Source organism: Bos grunniens, chromosome 7 (genome assembly GCF_055505025.1).
Source record: "Bos grunniens cultivar Pamir isolate PY7600 chromosome 7, Bosgru_T2T1.0, whole genome shotgun sequence".
In the NCBI taxonomy this organism is placed as follows: Eukaryota; Metazoa; Chordata; class Mammalia; order Artiodactyla; family Bovidae; genus Bos; species Bos grunniens.
The window spans coordinates 67,264,257-67,286,770 of NC_141171.1; the positions used below are offsets into that span (position 1 = coordinate 67,264,257).

Consider the following 22,514-nt stretch of genomic DNA (forward strand, 5'->3'; position numbering starts at 1 on the left):
CCGACCCTCAGCAACCCCATGGACTGCAGCCTTCCAGGCTCCTCCATCCATGGGATTTTCCAGGCAAGAGTACTGGAGTGGGGTGCCATTGCCTTCTCCACCCCCTGGGATTCAGTGCAGTTCAATTCAGTCTCTCAGTCGTGTCCAACTCTCTGTGACCCCATGAATCGCAGCACGCCAGGCCTCCCTGTCCCTCACCCACTCCCGGAGTTCACCCAGACTCACATCCATGGAGTCAGTGATACCATCCAGCCATCTCATCCTCTGGCGTCCCCTTCTCCTCCTGCCCCCAATCCCTCCCAGCATCAGAGTCTTTTCCAATGAGTCACTCTTTGCATGAGGTGGCCAAAGTACTGGAGTTTCAGCTTTAGCATCATTCCTTCCAAAGAAATCCCAGGCCTGATCTCCTTCAGAATGGACTGGTTGGATCTCCTTGGAGACCAAGGGACTCTCAAGAGTCTTCTCCAACACCACAGTTCAAAAGCATCAATTCTTCGGCACTCAGCCTTCTTCACAGTCCAACTCTCACATCCATACATGACCACAGGAAAAACCATAGCCTTGACTAGACGAACCTTTGTTGGCAAAGTAATATCTCTACTTTTGAATTTGCTATCTAGGTTGGTCATAACTTTCCTTCCAAGGAGTAAGCGTCTTTTAAAGGGGTTCAATATAAGAATTTGGAGGGGACAGAAACATTCACTTCTAAAATAGATCCTTGAGACTCTTTAATCTAGCTTAAATTTCCCTCTCACTTTTATGATTCAATTTGTTGAAACATGTTCATCTTTTATGAAACGAAATTATGCTCTCATCTCTATAAGTTGTTTGTAAGATCCTTTCACGGTCAGTATAAAATCTCAATGTGGAACAGTAATCTCGGTACTGCAGGTTGACGTTTAGAGTTTTGCTCTTGACAGGCTGTTGACTATTTTTGCAGCCTTAGGAATATCATTTCATTTTCATGAGCTTCATTTCCTCTATTGGACCAGAATCCTTGACCACTGTGTCTAAGGAAGGCGTACTGGATGTCCTGTTTACAACAAATACCCCACAAGACTCTGATCCCTAGACAAGTTTAGGAAATAGCAGGGTAGATCATATACTAAGGCTTTTGTTCACCTATGCTTCTGCTGTACACTATATAAACACATAAACTATACAAATGTCTTTAATCATAAGCTGTGTTAGTTTCTGTGGGTGCTGCAAGACCACAGATTTGGTGGTTAAAAGAATACAAGTGTACTATCCTATGGTTCTGCAGGGCAGATGTCCTAAAATTAAGTATCAGCAGGGCTGTATTCCTTCTGGAGACTCTAGGGGAGAATCCATTTCCTTGGGTTCTCTAACTTCCAGAGGTTACCTACATTCTTTGTCTCATGCCCCCATCCTCTGTCTTTAAAAACAGCAAGGTAGCATTTTCCAATCTCTCTGTTTCTGACCTTCTTGCTTCACTCTTATAAGGATCAGTTTGATTACACTGGTCCAAACTGGTTAATCCAGGTGAATCTCAGCATCATAAGATCTTTCACTTAGTCGCTTTGCAAAGAACCTGTTGTCATGTGAGGGGAAATCTTCACAATCCCAGGGATGGGAATGTGGACATCTTTTGTTGTTCAGTTGCTAAGTTGTGTATGACTCTTTGTGACCCCATGGACTGCAGCATGCCAGGCTACCCTGTCCTTCACTATCTCCTGGAGCTTGCTCAAACCCATAGCTATTGACTTGATGATGCCATCCAACCACCTCATCCTCTGCTGCTCCCTTCTCCTGCCCTCAATCTTTCCCAGTGTCAGGTCTTTTCCAATGAGTCGGCTCTTTGCATCAGGTGGCTAAAGTATTAGAGCTTCAGCTTCAGCATCAGTCCTTCCCATGAAAATTCAGGGTTGATTTCCTTTAGGATTGACTAGTTTGATCCCCTGGCAACCTAAGGGACTCTCAAGAGTCTTCTGTCTTCTCCAGCACCACAATTTAAAAACTTTGGTTCTTCGGCACTCAGCCTTCTTTATGGTCCAACTCTCATATCCATACATGACTACTGGAAAAACCATAGCTTTGACTATCCAGACTTCTGTTGGCAAAGTGAGGTCTCCGATTTTGAATATGCTATCTAGGTTTGTGATAGCTTTACTTCCAAGGAGCAAGTATCTTATCACTTTATGGCTGCAGTCACCATCCACAGTGATTTTGGAGGTCAAAAAAATAGAATCTGTCACTGCTTCCACTTTTTCCCTTTCTGTTTGCCATGAAGTAATGGGACTGGATGCCATAATTTTAGATTTATGAATGTTGAGTTTTCATCCAGCATTTCACTCTCCTCTTTCACCCTCATCAAGAGGCTCTTTAGTTCCTCTTCTGTTTCTGCCATTGGAGTGGTATCATCTGTATATCTGTGGTTGTTGATATTTCTCCTGGCAATCTTGATTGTAGCTTGTGAATTATACAGCCTGGCATTTAGCACAATGTACTCTGCATTTTCATCCTATCACATAGACCTTTACCAGAAATTAAAATAATTGAAATAAATACTGAACATTTTACCTAAAAGACAATTTTATTTACCTTATTAAACTTTATAATGAAATTTCAAGGATGAGTTTTCTGGACTATTACCAAAAGCAAGGAAAGATGGAAAGAAGGGAGGGAGGGAGAGAGAAAACTTGCTGAATTTTGAGTTTATCCCTCTAGGTAATTTTTAACTCAACTTAAAATTTAATGTATTCTTTCCAAAGTAATACAGAATTTCCATTCTTCCATGAAAATAAGATTCATAAATACCCTACTCAACATTTCAATGATTGGGTTGAAACTTAAAAATTAATATGCAAATTTGTATGTGACCACATGGGGAGATACAAGAGTTGTCTGCTTGGTGGTAAACTTGATACCTACTCATAATATATCCAGGTTTCCCACTATCTAAAGTTTCCAAATTGGTGTATAATAGATCAGATCCTATAACTGTAATGGATATTTATTAAATTAATAGACAACTGTCGAGTTCTCTGCTCAAGCCCTGTACCAGGCTCCAGACAGAGATTGGCTGAGAAAACAGACTTGTCCCCATGAAGTCCGCAGATGAGAGTAGGAGGCTGATAGAAAACAGGTGAAAAATAAAGAAGCAAATGCATAAATCAACATATGCTGCATGAAGGAAACAGCATAGTGTAGGAGTAAGACTTAAGAAGGATATCTGGAAATCTGTATAAGGAAGGGCCTGTAGAATGGAAGCAGCCAGCCCTGCCTTCAAAACTTCAAACATTGTTCTAAGTATGATGGGGAGCCTTTCAGGTTTTAAAGTGACTTCAATTTTTCAAAAGATTATTCTGGGTGCTGTGAAGAGCTATAGCGCCCAGGCCTTGATGCAAGGTTAATAAAGTAGTGGAGGGAAGAGATGTGTGGTGGAGAGATGTGAACAGAGTCTGCTTTGGCAGTGGAAATATCAGAGCTTGTAGGCAGAAAATACGGACGTCCAAATGATGTCTTCTGGTAGGGCTGGGTGTGTAACATGTAGGGCCCAGTGAAAAATGAAAATGTGGGTTCCTTGTTCAAAGAACAGGAAAAAAGTGTCACTAAAAATATAAAACTGTTTCTTCTCATCTGTGGTCTCTTTCTTCATCTGTCATGATGTTTTTATTTGCTTCTTAATGCCGTTCTCCCTTGGGAATCAGGATACTTGTAGGACTAAGTCCAAACCCTCACAGGTCCCCCTGGTTTCTGTCCCATAACTCAGTATGGGCATAGTCAAGCTAACTGCTGGGTTTACTGTCTTGCCAACAATGGGACAGATGGATGTGTTGTGCCCTGTACTGGGAAGTTAATCCCCCGCTTCCATAGGAAACAGGCAACACCCTAGGAAGTGTAGCCTCTGCACGAGGATGTATTTGGTACCTGGATGGGGGTTGGGAAAGAGGCTTCCCTCACCAATTAGCCCTCACATACATGACGGCAGTGCCAGCCCAAGGCTGTGACGGCCACTACTATTCCCTGTTGAGACAACACAGGCTAAATGAGCTTACCTTTGACTGTCCATGGACCTGTGCTCAGGTCCCCATTGCAAAACTCAGTGCCTCTTCTGGCCACCAACATGATCTGGTCACCATCAAGGGTAGAGGACAAAATGGCAGTAACAGGAAGGGGGCATCTAGGGATGACTCAGAGTGCCACGGGACAGGAAACAAGAAACTGACAACCTGTCCTGGGAGGCAGGGAGGTGGCAGGAGGCAACTCCTCATGTGAATCGGAGCTCCAAGCCTTGGGGTGCTTCATTGTTCCACCAGGTTTCATTTATAAAACACAGATTAGAAGACCAATCAAGAAATTTAAGACGGCAACCACAAAGCATTAACTTTAAGTGCAGGACCTTTCTCAGTGCGTGTTCTGTGTGACTCTGCTGGACACAAGCCCATGAAGCTGGGCTGACTCCTGGGTTTCTGACTAAAGTTTCTTGGTAAACTTTGGGGCCCTTTGCTGTGATGAGGCAAGAGTGAAAACTATCCAGTTTGCAAGAGGAAATCAGGTCTTCAGTTTGACAAAGCTAAATTCCAGATGCCTTTGATGTATCTGGGGAAAGATGTCAAGGAAGCAATTGGAAATATAAGTCTAGAGCTTTTAGAAGTTCTGGTGGCTTTGAAATGTTCAGGGTCATAACCTAATCATCCTGTTAACTTTTCTCACAAAAGTAAAGTGCAGCTCCAGGCATCTGGATGTCTGGATTCTAGGTAAACCGGGATTTTCTGTGGTGGAATATCTCACACCTTTCAGTAGACCTCTGTATTTATTTGACCATGGCATTCATGAATTTCCAAAGGCCTTTCTTTTTCATATATTTGCGTATATTCACAATTCCCTTTCTTTTGACTTTTGCAATTTCCAAATAGTATTTTTGTTTCTCAAGCAAAAAAATAACTCAAATTATTCTGATCTTCGTGTATGTGATTCTATATTGTATTATAAATGCACAACGAGGGACACTAGAATCTTTTTTCTCTTAAAATATAATCAAAATGTGCAGCTGGGCTAGATCCTTTTGCCTCAAATATAGTTTAAATTTAAAAACTCTGGGCAACGTGCTTGTTATTTGTGTGTGTGTGTGTTTTCCATAAATACGTTTCAAAATGAAGCTATTTCAACCACTCGCCCTTCCCCTGTTGTATGTGAAAAAGAGTCAAGAATACAAGAGTTCTGTGCTCAAAGGAGTTACAAGATGTTTGCCTTCCGGTGATATATGAGAAAAACCTTCCTCTAGCGCTTTGCCTGTAGCAGTGTCAGGCTCCATGTATCTGTTTTCCTCCCCTAGATGGATTCAGCCCCTAGGCTAGCTCTTTTTTTTTTTTAATTTCTTTTCTTTTAAAGGACAAAGTAAGTTAGTGCCTGATAGAACCTGCAGAGATGTGTTATAACCGTGGTTCCCTGTTAAGGTGTGACTGTTGTCTTTGACCTGTAGGCAGGACACTTCTAAATTGGGTCTCTTCAAGATGACCTCAGAGAAAACTAGGAACATGTTTATCAGAAGCTCTGGATTTTATGCAGTCTCTACCTCCAGTTAATGCTGCAGGCATTCCATTGAGAATGGGGCATAATTAGAAATTATGTTAGAGAGAAATCTCTTCTTATAGATAAATATGGATCTTAAGTTTGCCACATGTTTTCAGCCTGTTACAGTGGCCCAGTTTAAAGGACTACATCTCTCTTGTACCTTTACTATTGTTAGATGGGAAAGAAAGGATATTTCAGGGGACCATGTTTAGACTTTATATTTTACAGGGACTTCCCTAAAAAACTGAATTTATCTGACAGTCAGATTTAAACAAGCGTGATGCCTTATAAATAAGAAGCATTCAGTAAATACTCATAAGACTTCAACTGGGCATGATTTGAATAGTCAGAGCTATACACTCTAGCTCAACAACCCAGAGGGAATCTGAAACATTAATTCAGCATACAGGCAATAAAAGTTGCCATAAGTAAAGCATGGTGTTAGGTGCTTAGTGGCATAAAAAAATAATAGGTAGAATATCAACTCTGACTCATAAGAATTTAAAGAACACTAAAGCATACAAAATTCATTAGAATTAAATACTTTTTCAAAATCAGAATAAAATGTGTAAATCACTTACTCTAACATTTTACTTCTATAAATGACAACATGGACTAGACTCATCAAAATGAGTAACAAAGTGAGGTTAGGCTATGTTCTACTGCAAGTATTCATTTTAATTCTATCAACTGGGCTTTCTCTGAAAGTGGCTTTAAGAGTGTTCTTATTGCAGTATCCATGGAATGTGATGATTGATGCCTACTTAGTAGTGTAAGGGGTGGTCAAAGCAGTTTTATCAATAGGGAGGAAACTAGCTTATAACCAAGTAGGTTTGAAACAATTGTTATTGTTGTTGGTCAGTCACTAATCATGTCTGACTCTGTTTTGACACCATAGATTGCAGCATGTCAGGCTCCTTTGTCCTCCACTACCTCCTGGAGTTTGCTCAAATTCATGTACATTGAGTCAGTGATGCCATCCAACCATCTCATCCTCTGCTTCATCCTCCTTTTGCCTTCAATCTTCCCCAGCATCAGAGTCTTTTCTAATAAGTCAGTTCTTCACATCAGGTTTTCAAAGCATTAGAGCTTCTGTTTCAGCATCAGTCCTTCCAATGAATATTCAGGGTTGATTTCCCTTGTGATTGACTGGTTTGATCCTCTTGCTATCTAAGGGACTCTCAAGAGTCTTCTCCAGCACTGCAGTGGGAAAGCATCAGTTCTTCAGTGCTCAGTCTTCTAGGTTTGAAAGACCAGGTGATGTAAGCCCTGCCCAGAAAACGAACCTGCTTCTGACCAGGCCTTTAGATATAATTCCATTTTATATTAAAAGTAAGTGTTATACATTACCATGAGGCTACAATTAGCATTAGCCACACTGTGAGAAACTTGAGAAGACAATGTAGATGTTTTAAAAAGATATATGAAGAAAAAAGCTGAAGAGAGAGAAACTTAGATTAAAAGAGACTTAAAAACATTGAGCTTCAGACTTTAATTACTAGGCATATGAATCACCTGGTATCTGGTTATGACGCATTTTCTGCCTGAGGTGGTCTGGGTAGGGTGGGGATTGGCTGAGGTTCTGCAGATCTAACAAGCACCCAGGGGAGCCCAGGGTGCTGCATCCTGACTACACTTTGAGGAGGTAAGATACAGGAGACAAGCCAACTCGTAGCAATATGTAGACCTAAATTTTATCCTGATTCAAACACTTAACCAAGGAAAGACTCATGAGAAAGTGGAAATATGAACACTAAATACAGGTGTATTATGATATGAACTGCCCATATTTAATGTTTGTATTTCCACTTTGCTATGAACTATTGTTAAATGATATGAACTATTGTTAAACTTGCAGGTGAAATAACGGTATTAGATCATGACTAATAAAAAGCTCATTTATTTTATAAAAGTACATAATGAACTTTTTCCAGTTGAAATGCTCCGGTGTCTAGGATGGCTTCAAAATAACCTGGAGTAAGGGGGTACCTGGGTTGGAGTATGGATGAAAAATAAGTTTAGTCATGAATTATTAATTGTACGGGGTAATGGGTGCATTGGAGTTTTGACACTAGTCTGACTACTTTTGTATCTTTTTGAAATTTTCTATGAGTAAAATTATTTTGTAACTATTGCCCATGCATAGGGAAAAAAAGGAAAAAACAAATGACTAGAAGTCTATTCTACAAAATTTAATGGTAGTTATTGGTAATTTTTATTTTCTTTGTGCTGCCCCATAGTTTCTAAATTTCTACAAATCTCCTTGTTATTTTTAAAATCAATACCATTGTTATTTTCTGGAGAGGCCACTCATTACTGGCCCAACTGAAAGTGTTTAGGCTTGACAAGCAAAACCAAGCCCCACCTAGAGGAACACAGGTGAAATGAATTAAGCTAGTTTTCCAGTAAAGAGAGAGAGAAACCAGGAAGGGGATAACACATTTCTTTAGCTTCTTCCTCTGCTGAAGGAAACTTACACTGTGAGAATAGGCTATGCGGTCTTTTGCAACGATGCAGCCTTAGACTAAGGGCTTGAGAGGTGTGGGATAAAAGTCTGGGACATCTTGAGTCAAGCTATTTTAAACTTTTGTCAGAAAAAGTGCCTTAGAAATCCCCGCTTACAGCAAGTATCAAATCCTGCGAGACTGGAGCACCACCTGAACTTGGCCTTCTTCCTACGTGTGGTTTGCCAGTGGCTCTGTGACAAGTACAAGGTAAAAGACTAATGTTTTAAGCCGCATAGGCTTTGGACATAACAAAGTTTGGGTGCAAATTCTAGCTCTTCCCCTTAGCTGCTCCAAATCATTGACAAAGTGGTTTGCCTTCTTTAAGCCTGTATTTCCCCATTTGTAAAACAAAGAAACAATAAGGCCACTTCAGAGGCTTAAAAGTGCAATGCCTAGAAAGAGTACATATGCAATAAATAGAAGTTACTCTTGTGGATATTGCCAGTAGAAAATAAAATATTCACGCCAGCCATTTAAACCAATCTTTGAAGGGTTTCCCACTTTGTTACCTTTTTATCTTTTACTTTCTCCTTTTTAGCTGTTAATGGACTTCAGGCTTGACTATTTCCCCAAAGGAGTGCTGAAATGTTCTCAAACTATCAGTTATCTTTATGCATATGGTTGTCACAAAACTGCTCAGGTCATGCATTCTCCCACGATGCTCCTGAATTAGTGGATAAAATCCTGTGTAAAATGGAAACTCATGTTAGAGAATAATTGCCCTGGATGTTGTAAGCATAGACTGGGAAAAATAGTTTTTGTACTAAAAAATAAAAATAGTGTAAGTAAAGTCGCTCAGTCGTTTCCGACTCTTTGTGACCCCGTGGACTGTAGCCTACCAGGCTCCTCCGTCCATGGGATTCTCCAGGCAAGAATACTGGAGTGGGTTGCCATGTCCTTCTCCAAGGGATCTTCCCGACCCAGGGATCGAACCCAGGTCTCCTGCATTGCAGGCAGATGCTTTACCCTCTGAGCCACCAGGGAAGTCCAAAAAATAAAAATAGGGCATATGAATTTTGATTAAATGCATTTAAGTGATGTAACAGAAAATTGATGTCGCTTTTTTTTGGAAGCAAAACAAAACCATAAGATAGGGCCACTGAGATGTGGGTTTACTTTGTATGGGCCCTCAGTCTAACATGGCCATTTCGTACCACTGGGTGAGCTGGCTTGCTATGTCTTTGCTTTACACCTGGACTCTCAGGTGAATTGATTTAAAATCTGCTCATTTTACAACTTCATCCTCATCTAAACCAAAACACTAGTCTGATAAACACATTTTACATTTGTGTGATTATTGTCCGTAGAAAATAAAATATCCTATAAAAGTGTGTCTAAAAGAATTGTAACTTCTGCAAAGAAAGCACCTTTTCTTGCTAAAATTGTCCTAAATAAAATCCATGTTATTACAAACTATAGAGGCTATGCCTAAATTATTCTTCAATGCCAAGAGAGTGTAAGCATAACCTTTAGCTGAAGACACTGAATTTTTTTTTAAAAATCCAAAATTAAACAACAAAAAGTATAAGTGGAAAAAAATGACACTGTAACTAGGGTTAATGAAATCTGTTATGTCGTGCTTGCTCCCTGATTTCTTTCAGGATTTATTTGTTCTCAGGCTTGACCCTGGAAGGTTAAATCAAATCTTGCCCCAGAATAGCAAATCTAGAGACATGGCTTTCTCACATCTGCTAGTATGTGAACTTGTTATTTTCAGCGTATACAATGGATGAAGTAAAATAAAAGCAAGTTATTTGCCAGGAAAGTTGTCTTATCTATCAGTTGAGGCTGGAGGAAGCCAGCACCACGCATGTTATATTTAGTAGAGTACAGGAAATGGCACGCCACTCCAGTACTCTTGCCTGGAAAGTCCCATGGACAGAGGAGCCTGGTGGGCTGCAGACCAAGGGGTCGCGAAGAGTCGGACACGACTGAGCGACTTCACTTTGACTTTTCACTTTCATGCATTGGAGAAGGAAATGGCAACCCACTCCAGTGTTCTTGCCTGGAGAATCCCAGGGACGGGGGAGCCTGGTGGGCTGCCGTATATGGGGCCGCACAGAGTCGGACACGACTGAAGTGACTTAGCAACAGGTACTTTACAACTGTGTTTTATACCCCTGCACTGCCTACCTGCTATTGTAGACCAGAGGAAAGCACTAGTTAAAGGATGTATTGAAATTCATAGAATAGAACTGGCATCCCATGAAATAAGGATCCACATAGCTTTAGTTTCTGCCTTAAGGCTGGGAGGGAGAGATCTAAAAATGAACCACTGCATGAATGTTAATGAACTGGACCCCTGAGTTGAAATAAAGCTATTTTCAGGAGGTAGTGTTAAAATGTAGGAATTGGAGTATAAATTTGTGCTCCACCAGGTGTTAGTAGAGGAACAATGCATAAATTGCTGTTAAATAATTGGTAGGAAATAGACAGCTAGGAGCAGGAGGAATTTATTTTTAATGTAAAGGAACACTGAGAAGTACAACAAGAACTCTCCAATGGGTTATCTGGATCATTTCAGATAGATTCCATAGATGATCTGACAGATCTGGGGACATGTGTTGGGGCACTCTTCCAATCTACATCAAATTGCATTATAGGGTAATGCCATCACAGAGAATTGCAGCTGAAGGACATTTGGTAATAATCTATCCTAGGGAGTTTAAATTTTTATTAACTGATAGAATTCTTTAAAAATATTGATCAGTGAATATCAAGTAATTATGTTGGACACCTGAAACTAATCAAATCTTATATCAATTATACCTAAATTAAAAAAAAAAATTGAAACCATTGTCTAACCAACACCCTTCCTTTTTCAACCTTCCTGTCCAGCTGCAGTGGTATGAAATGCCTCTTCAGCTGTAAAATTATATATGGCTGTAATGTCCCCCCACTTCCCTTTTACTAATTTCATAAATGAAATTCAAGAGACTGGCTTGTAAAAATTTCAGCAGGTTGTAGATAGTAAAGTTAGGATGAGATGGCCTGTCTCCTGTATTTCATCAGATCTTACCTTCATTACATCCCTTTATCACCCAAGAACTCTATTCTACTGGTATTGGGCAAGGATAATATGACACGGGAATTTCTGATGAATTTTGGTGGGTGGAAAGAAGAATGGTGTTCAAGGGAGTCTTATTACAAACTCATCATGTTATTCCAAATATGAGGTGATTAACATGGATATTGGGTGATAGGGTTATGAATAGTACAGAATGTTTGATAGAGAAAATCCCACAGAGGCAGAGTTAATGAGGTGTCATGGCTGGCTAGAATAATTAGAAGAGTCCACTGGATCATCTTCTTTTTCATCATTTTCAACGTGCAACTCATTTCCCAATTTACACTGATCTCTGTGATGACAATCTGAATAGCAATTCAAAGGCTGTTGTAGCCTTTGGGGCTTGACAGAATTCTATACTGATTGGTTTTGTCTTTCAAATCTGAAATCTTCTCCAGATTTGTCTTTTTCATGTGCAAAATATCATAGACCAGTAGGACTTCTTTTGGCTTTGGGTGCTTGTTTTAAAACAAAAGAAGCTTGTTTAAAATGAAAGAAGCTGTCTCGTACACAGTCTTATGGACTCTGTGGGAGAGGGAGAGGGTGGGGAGATTTGGGAGAATGGCATTGAAACATGTATAATATCATGTATGAAACGAGTCACCAGTCCAGGTTCGATGCACGATACTGGATGCTTGGGCCTGGTGCACTGGGACGACCCAGAGGGAGGGTATGGGCGGGGGAGGAGGGAGAAGGGTTCAGAATGGGGAACACAGGTATACCTGTGGCGGATTCATTTCGATATTTGGCAAAACTAATACAAATATTGTAAAGTTTAAAAATAAAATAAAATTAAAAAAATAAATAAATAAAATGAAAGAAGCTCCAGGAAGGAGCAGAATGTTTTTGGGCGTGGTCAATGTGCTGAAACAGGGAAGATTTAGGTCCCTTGGAAAATTGATGAGGTCATTCTGTGCCATTTCTGTTTTGTTGTGGTTGCTTCATCTTACAGATTTCTCTTTGTATTCTTTTTTCCTTCCTCTGTATGTCTTCAATCTGACACAACAGGAGGGTTTTGCCTCCTCTTTCACTGCTATTTTTTGTTATTTTTTTCCTAAGAACTTGTGGAAATAATCTTCATTTTGACTCTTCCAAATAAGTTTATTTCGTTTACCATAATTTTATGTAGTGTATAGTATAAAACTTTGCCACCTTCTTCAGCTCAAAATAAACCTCCTAACACAATGGGGGATTCAAAAGTATTCCTAAGAAATTTGGTGAGGATGGAAGAGAGGAAAATAGGCATTCTACTGAAGCAATGTCAAAGACTGAAACCAGTCTCCAGACTTCCTTAGAATTGCTAGCTAGCTATGTGATAAAGTTTGGTCTATTTGGCATTACTTTATGATTTAACATATGTATTACAGCAGCAGTAGATAATCCTATTTTCCCCCAATTCCATCTCACCTTTGAGATATTTGAATTTTTATTCAAACTTTTGTCCATTTTGCAATGATGGAATTCTGAACTTGGGCCGTATGTATCTGGGAAATAAGCTTCAAACATTTTTTTTTTTTTTTAAATAGGGTATGTAACAGCTTGCATTTGGGCATTTGTTGGAGACTTTCTTTGCTGTACATCTGGGCTTCCAAATAAGATGTTCAATGACTTTACAGAGGAACCAGGGAATAAAATAGCTGTCATCTCTTCACTTGGAAAAGGCAATGGCAACCCACTCCAGTACTCTTGCCTAGAAAATCCTATGGACAGAGGAGCCTGATAGGCTGCAGTCCATGGGGTCGCTTAATCTGACATGACTGAGCAACTTCACTTTCACTTTTCACTTACATGCATTGGAGAAGGAAATGGCAACCCACTCCAGTGTTCTTGCCTGGAGAATCCCAGGGACGGGGGAGCCTGGTAGGCTGCTGTCTATAGGGTTGCACAGAATCGGACATGACTGACGCGACTTAGCAGCAGCAGCAGCATCTATTCACTGCTTACTGTGGGCTCAACACCAGGCCAAACGCTTTACGTGTAATATGTTCATAATTCTAAGACTCTTGGGAAAATATAATTATTAATTCCATTTTATGTTTGGGGAAATTTATGTTTCAGACAGGTAAAATAAGTTGTTCAAGTCATACAGCTAGTTTCTTGGCCTGGGTTCTCCTGTAAGCAATATCCTGGGAAATGACTACCTGGAGCAGGAGTAACGTAACAAGGAGTGAAGGAAAGAACCAATATGTGACTTGTTACTGAGTTGGACACCAATAGTAAGTTTATTGTTTGAATTTGCTGGAAGGATAGTTTGAGGAGCTTTTTAGAAAATGCATCTTAAAACCTTAAAGCCTAGGGGATGAAAGGGAAACATCTATTCATTTGCTGTTGTCCTACTCTGACTTCTAGATTATGCATTTCTGAGTGCCATTGGGTTCCCACTGAGGTCTCCCACCACATTCTCAGTGAATTCCTGGGACAGGTACTTGCAGTAGGTATGCGTCTAGGGCCAAAAATAAGATTCTGTCAGTGTGCACCACTGTGAAGCTGGATAGAGCCTGCTTGAAACTGATTGTTCCAGCAAAAGATAGAATCAGGGATGGATGAGAAGTTGAGTGCTGATTCAGAGGAGGAACCAGAGCTGGATCCCAAAGGAACCAAATACTGAACCCAAGCCAGTCTGTTTCTAAAACATGCTCACTTTACCACCATCCATTGCTATCTTCAAATGCAATATTGGACTCATTAGATGTGCTCTTTTGGGGTCTGTTTTAAGCATTTGATCATCTTTCTTGATGGAAAAGAATGCCTTGACAAATGTAGCAGAAGTGAAGTTCACCTTTAGCAGTTCTCAATATCTTTGCTTGCTTCTTTTCCCCTCTTTGCTGCTCTTGGGGCCCTGCTGTTTCAGTACCCACTTGGTCCACTCTTGTGTAAAGGGCATCACACCTGTAATCCATCCCTTCTTTTATGAGCATATCTGTTGCAATCAGAATAGGAGGGTGATGGAGAAGCCAGGAGTTTTAATTAAACCTGTATTTTAAATATTCTTTTACCTTACACAGTATGGCCTTGACCCAAGCATTTCCTCTCTTCTGAACCTGAATTTATTTGCCCAAGAAGAGATATAATATTTGCATGATAGGATTATGTATGAAAGGGGAAAGGTAGAAGGGGGAAAATGTCTCTGAAAACACCTGGATAACTGCCCTTCCTTTCCCCCTCCCTCATTTTGTCCTCTTACAGATCTTGAGGGGACTGACACCCGTTAAGCATATTTCAAATAAGATATATGTCTTTTGTGACTTCTCTCTGATGGTATTTGGCTCCGTTCTCCTGAACAGAAAATACATACTAAGAATAAGTCACCATTTGGCAAACTCCTTCCTGTTTTTAAGACCTATCTGAGACGTCAGGTCTCTATGAAGCCCCCTTCCCTCCACTGATACCTCAACAGTCAATTGTCCATTTCCACCTTTTCCCAGTAATTTTTCTCTCTAACCCCAGCCTTCTGTTATCTTATGGGGATTGAAGGACGGTTCAGCAATAAAATGTTCCCCTGGTTATCAGTAAGGGCCCAATAAAATCCCAGATAGTATTCGATTTATTTTTTAGGATAAAAGTTTCTTATCAAACTCAGAATCCAGAGCAGTAGGAATATGCGAGTGTCTTCTCTGGCCTATCAGCTTGTCCCCAAGTGCCAGTCACTACTGCGGAGCCCTCATCGTCCAGTCTTGGGGTTTGTCATTTAGTACTCCCTGCCCTCACACACACTGTACTAGGTCAGCAGAGAGTCTTCCTTTCACCCTCCTCTATACAGTCCTTAATCTTCATTTGCTTTCCTGACTCCTCAACCCCACCCTACCCCTCAGCATCTTCTACTTGTCTTTTTTCCATTAATCAACAAAATGTTTTATTATATTGGTGAACTTATAAAAAGCTATAAACATATACTGTTTTTAAATTCTTTTCAAAAATTAATAAAATTTGTGCATGTTAAACAACTCCCACCAAAATATATGAATTATTTGAACATTAAATACACAAATGCGATGATTATTGTTGATATATTTAACATACTTTAATTGGTATATTGGCCACAGCTCTCTCAGGTACTATACCTCTAGTGTTTCCCTGAAGAATGCTCTTCTGAAATATGATCTCAATTTTTAAAAAATATAATTGCCTGCAGTCTTCATCAAAACTGCATCTTACACTTCTTTCCCTCTGCTTTCTAAGGATTGGCATCGCCTGTAATCCTACCTCCCTCTGCATCTTAGCGCACTGTGCGCTCGCAGGCCTGTTCAGCTGGGTCAGTTTCTGTTCCTGGACAGAGCAGCACAAAAGCAGATGTTTTGTGTTTTAATGTGATTTCTAAGAATTCTGTGGTTTGGCCTCAGAGTAAAGCATCTAAAAGACAACCAATATTATGAAGTTATGAAAATTAACTTCTTCTTGTCATTTTAACTAAACCTTCTCATATAAATATCTGGTTATGTTTTCCAGCCTTGAGTTGAATTAACAAAAAGACAGCCTCTCCACCCAAAAAACCCTCCTTTCTGTTATCTTATTATAGGAAAGTGCCAAACTTTAGAGAAGGCAGTAGAATAGAAACAATTTTTGGCCTTGTTCCTCTTGGAGTATCTTGCTGTACGATTATCGTTCACATTTTTTCTTTAATAGAAAATTTTATTAACTATAAATTCACATACAGTTGTAAGAAACAATGCAGAAAGATCCCTTGTATACTTTTCCACGTTTCATTCAATAGAATATTTTGTGTAACTGTCTTAGAATTCACAAGAAGGATATTGACATTGATACAGTCTGCTGCTGCTAAGTCACTTCAGTCGTGTCTGACGCTAGGCAACCCTATAGATGGCAGCACACCAGGCTCTTCTGTCCCTGGGCTTCTCCACGCAAGAATACTGGAGTGGGTTGCCATTTCCTTCCCCGTGATACACTCTAGCAATCTCATTCAGATTTCTGCAGTTTCACTTGTACCCACGTGTACCTGACTGTGCATGTGTGCACTGAATGTTCCTCACCTGGTTCATGTATCACCTTCACGGGCAAGATGCTTAACACTTTCAATCTCACACATGCTCTCATATTTCCCTTTTGTAACCATACCCACTTCTTTCCTCCACACCTCTGTATCTCACTCTTGGCAACCACTATGCTGCTAAGTTGCTTCAGTCGTGTCCGACTTTGTGCAACCCCATAGATGGCAGCCCCCCAGGCTCCCCCGTCCCTGGGATTCTCCAGGCAAGAATACTGGAGTGGGTTGCCATTTCCTTCTCCAATGCATGAAAGTGAAAAGTGAAAGTGAAGTTGCTCAGTCGTGCCCGACTCTTATAGACCCCATGGACTGCAGCCTACCAAGCTCCTCTGTCCATGGGATTTTCCAGGCAAGAGGACTGGAGTGGGGTGCCATCACCTTCTCCAGCAACCACTATACTGCTCTCCATTTTTGAGAAATATTGCCATTTCAGAAGTATCCAGTAAAATGAATATTTCAGTATGTGGCCTTTTGTAATTAGCTTTAATTCAGCATAATTTCTTGCAGATTCATCCAAGTTGTTGTGTGTATAAAGTTGTTCCTTTTTATTACTGAGCCCTATTCCATGGTATGCAAGTTTGTTAAATGTTCATCCTTTGAAGAACAGCTGGTCTAATTCCAGTTTTTAGCTATTACAGATACAGCCACTATGAATATTCATACACCAGTGTTTGTATAAACGTAAGTTTTCACTTGTTTGGAATATGCAAAGAGTGCATAAACAGAGTAAATGCCCAGGAGAACTGTTGTTGGGTCATATGATAGTTGCCTGTTTAATTTTTTTATTTAAAAACAATTCAGAACTGTTTTTTCCAAAGCAGCTGTGCCAGTTTAAAATGCCACCAGCAATATGTGAGTCACCCAGATCTTCAACATCCTTGCCAGCAGTTGGTGTTGTCACAATTCTTTTTTAATTTTACAAATCTGATAGGTGGATGGTATTATCTCACTGTGGTTTTATTTGTATTTCTCTAATGGATAATGATGTTGGACATCTTTTCATTTGCTTGTTTGCCATCTGCATATCCTCCTCGGTGAAATTGTTATCTGTTTTGCCCTTTTTCTAATTGTACTGTTCCTTCAGTGTTGGGCTGTAAGACTTTTGTATACATTCAAGACACTAGTCTTTCCTTGAATATATGATTTGCAAATATTTCCTATCAGTCTGTAGTTTGTCTCTTGGTCATCTTTGCATAGAATTTCAAAGACCTAAAGCGGTTTATTTTACTGAGTCCCATTTGACTAGTTTTTGTGAGTTGTGAACTCCTGTCCTTGTCCTACTTACAGATTTTTCTCCTTTTTTTTCCTATTTACAGATTTTTCTCCTTTTTTTTCCTAAAAGTTTTACAGGTTTGTTTTACAGTTCACTCTTTATGAGATAACAGTGGTATAAGGTGTGAGGTTTAGGTCATAATTCAATTTTTGCCTGTAAATGTTGAGTTGTTCCAGCAAAATTTGTTGAAAAGACTTCCCTTCACTTCATTGAATTGGATTTCTTTGTCAAAAATCAGTTGAGGATCTCTTTATGGATCTATTCCTGTCTCTTCTATTCTGTATCTATATCCCCAAACAACACAACATTGTCATGATGACTGTAGTTTTCTTAGAAACCTTAATTTCTGGTAGAATAACTCCCCCTACTCTTACTTCATTTGTTTTTTTGTAAAGATGACTTTAGATACTAAAGAGTCTGTGCCTTTTCAATTCAATTTTAGGAAAAAACAAAAACAACTTTGCTTGATGTTTGATAGGCATTGCTTTCAACCTATAGATAAATTGGAGGAGAAATGACACCTTTCCTATGTTGAATATTTCAGTTCAAAAATATAGTGTGTTTTCCATTTGTTTAGGACGACTTTTGTTTCTTCATCAAAACTTTATAGAGTTTTTTTGTATACAAATATAGTATATACCAGTTTTACCTGTATATTTCTATATTTCTTTCTTTGAAATGATTATAGGTGGTTATGTGTGTTTCAGTTTCTGCATGTAAATTTTTGGTATACAAGAATTTAATTGATTTTTAAAAATTTGCTTATTTTTGGCTGTGCTGGGTCTTGGTTGCTGCACACAGGCTTTCTCTGGTTGTGGCAAGCAGGGACTGTTCTCTGGCTGTGGTGCGCAGGCTTCTCATCGAGGAAGCTGCTCTTGTTGCGCAGCACACGCTATAGGTGTGAGGGCTTCAGAGGTTGCAGCACACCGGTTTAGTTGCCCCGCAGCATGTGGAATCTTCTTCGACAAGGATCAAACCTGTGTCCCCTGCGTTATCCATTGGACCACCAAGCAAGTCCATAGAAATGAAATTGATGTTTTTGTGCATGTCTTATCAGTGATCTTATTGAACTCATTTATTACTTGTATTTTTTTTTTTAGAATCTTTGAGATTTTCTGTGTTGACAATGTTGTCATCTATAAATACAGATAATTTTGTCTCTTCCTTTACAACCTGCCTGCTCTTTATTTCTTCTTCTTGTGTTGTTGCAGTAGCTACACTTCGAGTACTGTGTAAGCCTTACAGGGAAGGATTCAGCCTTTTACCATTACATATGATGTTAAAAAGCTTTTTTTGATAGATGGTTTTTATCCATTTGAAGTGATCTCCCTTTATTCCTGATTTTTTAAAGAGTTTTTAAAATCAGAATTTGGTGTAGATCTTATCAAATGTTTTCATCTGTCATTTGGTATGATCATATCATTTTTGTTCTTTAACTTGTTTATATACTTGATTTTATTTATATATATACACACACATATATATATATGTAAATTTGAACCTGACTTACATTTTTGAAATGTATCTCACTTGGTTCAGTTCAGTTCAGTCACTAAGTCGTGTTTGACTCTTTGTGACCCCATGAATTGCAGCACGCCAGGCCTCCCTGTCCATCACCAACTCCCAGAGTTTACCCAAACTCATGTCATCGAGTTGGTGATGCCAACCAGCCATCTCATCCTCGGTTGTCCCCTTCTCCTCCTGCCCCTAATCCTTCCCAGCATCAAGGTCTTTTCCAATGAGTCAACACTTTGCATGAGGTGGCCAAAGTATAGGAGGTTCAGCTTCAACATCAGTCCTTCCAAAGAACACCCAGGACTGATCTCCTTTAGGATGGACTGGTTGGAACTCCTTGCAGTCCAAGGGACTCTCAAAAATCTTCTCCAGCACCACAGTTCAAAAGCATCAATTCTTCAGCACTCAACTTTCTTCACAGTCCAACTCTCACATCCATACATGACCACTGGAAAAACCATAGCCTTGACTAGATGGACCTTTGTTGGCAAAGTAATGTCTCTGTTTTTGAATATGCTGTCTTGGTTGATCGTAACTTTCCTTCCAAGGAGCCAGAGTCTTTTAATTTCATGGCTGCAGTCACGATCTGCAGTGATTTTGGAGCCCCCAAAAATAAAGTCAGCCACTGTTTCACTGTTTACCCATATATTTCCCATGAGGTGATGGGACCAGATGCCATGATTTAAGTTTTCTGAATGTTGAGATTTAAGCCAACTTTTTCACTCTCCACTTTCACTTTCATCAAGAGGCTTTTAGTTCCTCTTCACTTTCTGCCATAAGGGTGGTGTCATCTGCATATCTGAGGTTATTGATATTTCTCCCGGCATCTTGATTTCAGCTTGTGCTTCTTCCAGTCCAGCGTTTCTCATGATGTACTCTGCATATAAGTTAAATAAGCAGGGTGACAATATACAGCCTTGATGTACACCTTTTCCTATCTGGAACCAGTCTATTGTTCCATGTCCCTTCTAACTGTTGCTTCCTGACCTGTATATAGGTTTCTCAAGAGGAAGGTCAGGTGGTCTGGTATTACCATCTCTTTCAGAATTTTCCAGTTTATTGTGATCCACCCAGTCAAAGGCTTTGACATAGTCAATAAAGCAGAAATAGATGTTTTTCTGGAACTCTATTCCGTTTTCCATGATCCAGCGGATGTTGGCAATTTGATCTCTGGTTCCTCTGCCTTTTCTAAAACCAGCTTGAACATCTGGAAGTTCACAGTTCATGTATTGCTGAAGCCGGGCTTGGAGAATTTTGAGCATTACTTTACTGGCGTGTGAGATGAGTGCAATCGTGCGGTAGTTTGAGCATTCTTTGGCATTGCCTTTCTTTGAGATTGGAATGAAAACTGACCTTTCCCAGTCCTATGGGCACTGCTGAGTTTTCCAAATTTGCTGGCATATTGAGTGCAGCACTTTCACAGCATCATCTTTCAGGATTTGAAATAGCTCAACTGGAATTCCATCACCTCCACTAGCTTTGTTCGTAGTGATGCTTCCTAAGGCCCACTTGATTTCACATTCCAGGATGTCTGGCTCTAGGTGAGTGAGCACACTTGTGATTATCTGGGTCGTGAATATCTTTTTTGTACAGTTCTTCTGTGTATTGTTGCCACCTCTTCTTAACATCTTCTGCTTCTATTAGGTCCATAACATTTCTGTCCTTTATTGAGCCCATCTTTGCATGAAATGTTCCCTTGGTATCTCTAATTTTCTTGAAGAGATCTCTAGTCTTCCCATTCTGTTGTTTTCCTCTATTTCTTTGCATTGATTGCTGAGGAAGGCTTTCTTATCTCTCCTTGCTATTCTTTGGAACTCTTCATTCAGATGCTTATATCTTTCCTTTTCTCTTTTGCTTTTCACTTCTCTTCTTTTCACAGCTATTTGTAGGGCCTCCCCAGACAGCCATTTTGCTTTTTTGCATTTCTTTTCCATGGGGATGGTCTTGATCCCTGTCTTCCAGTGTCACGAACCTCCGTCCATAGTTCATCAGGCATTCTAACAGATCTAGTCCCTTAAATCTATTTCTCACTTCTTCTGTATAATCATAAGGGATTTGATTTAGGTCATACCTGAATGGTCTAGTGGTTTTCCCTACTTTCCTCCATTTAAGTCAGAATTTGGCAATAAGGAGTTCATGATCTGAGCCACAGTCAGCTCCCAGTCGTGTTTTTGCTGACTGTATAGAGCTTCTCCATCTTTGGCCACAAAGAATATAATCAATCTGATTTTGGTGATGACCATGTATAGAGTCTTCTCTTGTGTTGTTGGAAGAGGGTGTTTGCTATGACCAGTGTGTTCTCCTGGCAAAACTCTATTAGCCTTTGCCCTGCTCCATTCTGTACCTCAAGCCCACATTTGCCTGTTACTCTAGGTGTTCCTTGACTTCCTACTTTTGCATTCTAGTCCCCTATAATGAAAAGGACATCTTTTTTGGGTGTTAGTTCTAAAAGGTCTTCTAGGTCTTCATAGAACCATTCAACTTCAGCTTCTTCAGCATTACTGGTTGGGGCATAGGCTTGGATTACCGTGATATTGAATGGTTTGCCTTGGAAACGGACAGAGATCATTCTGTCATTTTTGAGATTGCATCCAAGCACTGCATTTCAGATTTTCTTATTGACCATGATGGCTACTCCATTTCTTCTAAGGGATTCCTGCCCACAGTAGTAGATATAATGGTCATCTGGGTTAAATTCAATTTTAGTTCGCTGATTCCTAGAATGTCGACATTCACTCTTGCAATCTCCTGTTTGACCACTTCCAATTTGCCTTGAGTCATGGACCTGACATTTCAGGTTCCTGTGCAGTATTGCTCTTTATAGCATTGGACCTTGCTTCTATCATCAGTCACATTCACAAATGGGTATTGTTTTTTCTTTGGCTCCATCCCTTCATTCTTTCTGGAATCATTTCTCCACTTATCTCCAGTAGCATATTGGGCACTTACCAATCTGGGGGGTTCCTCTTTCAGTATCCTATCATTTTGCCTTTTCATACTGTTCATGGGGTTCTCAAGGCAAGAATAGTAAAGTAGTTTGCCATTCCCTTCTCCAGTGGACCACATTCTGTCAGACTCTCCACCATGATCTGTCCATCTTGGGTGGCCCCACACGGCATGGCTTAGTTTCATTGAGTTAGACAAGGCTGTGTTCTGTGTGATCAGATTAGTTATTTTTCTGTGATTATGTTTTCAGTGTGTCTGCCCTCTGATGACCTCTCTCAGCACCTACCATCTTACTTGGGTTTCTCTTACCTTGGACGTGGGGTATCTCTTCACGGCTGCTGCAGCAAAGCACAGCCACTGCTCCTTACTTTGGACAAGGTTGCCCCTCCTGACCTTGAACGTGGAGTAGCTCCTCTCAGCATTCCTGCGCCCACGCAGCCGCTGCTCCTTGGACGTGGGGTAACTCCTCTCTGCCACGGCCCCTGACCTCAGGTGTGGGGTAGCTCCTCTCGACCGCTGCCCCTGACCTTGGACGTGGGGTAGCTCCTCTCTGCCACGGCCCCTGACCTCAGATGTGGGGTAGCTCCTCTCGGCCACTCCTGCACCATTGCAACCTGGTGCTCTTGGTCGCTGCCCTGACCTTGGGCCATCCCTGACCTCACTTGG

The 22,514-nt window shown here is 40.3% G+C and overlaps 1 protein-coding gene across 18 annotated transcripts in view; it reads left to right on the plus strand.

Moving 5' to 3' along the window:
• The first annotated feature begins 421 nt into the window (after positions 1-421).
• Positions 422-22,514, plus strand: part of SGCD (sarcoglycan delta) — a 695,743-nt gene continuing 673,650 nt past the window's right edge. For 15 of the 18 annotated variants that reach the window (XR_015167840.1, XM_086412599.1, XM_086412601.1 and 12 more), the window contains exon 1: positions 7,203-8,252. The gene's annotated coding sequence lies outside the window, so the exon portion shown is untranslated. The other 3 variants (XM_086412597.1, XM_086412598.1, XM_086412596.1) reach the window with 3 other exon arrangements.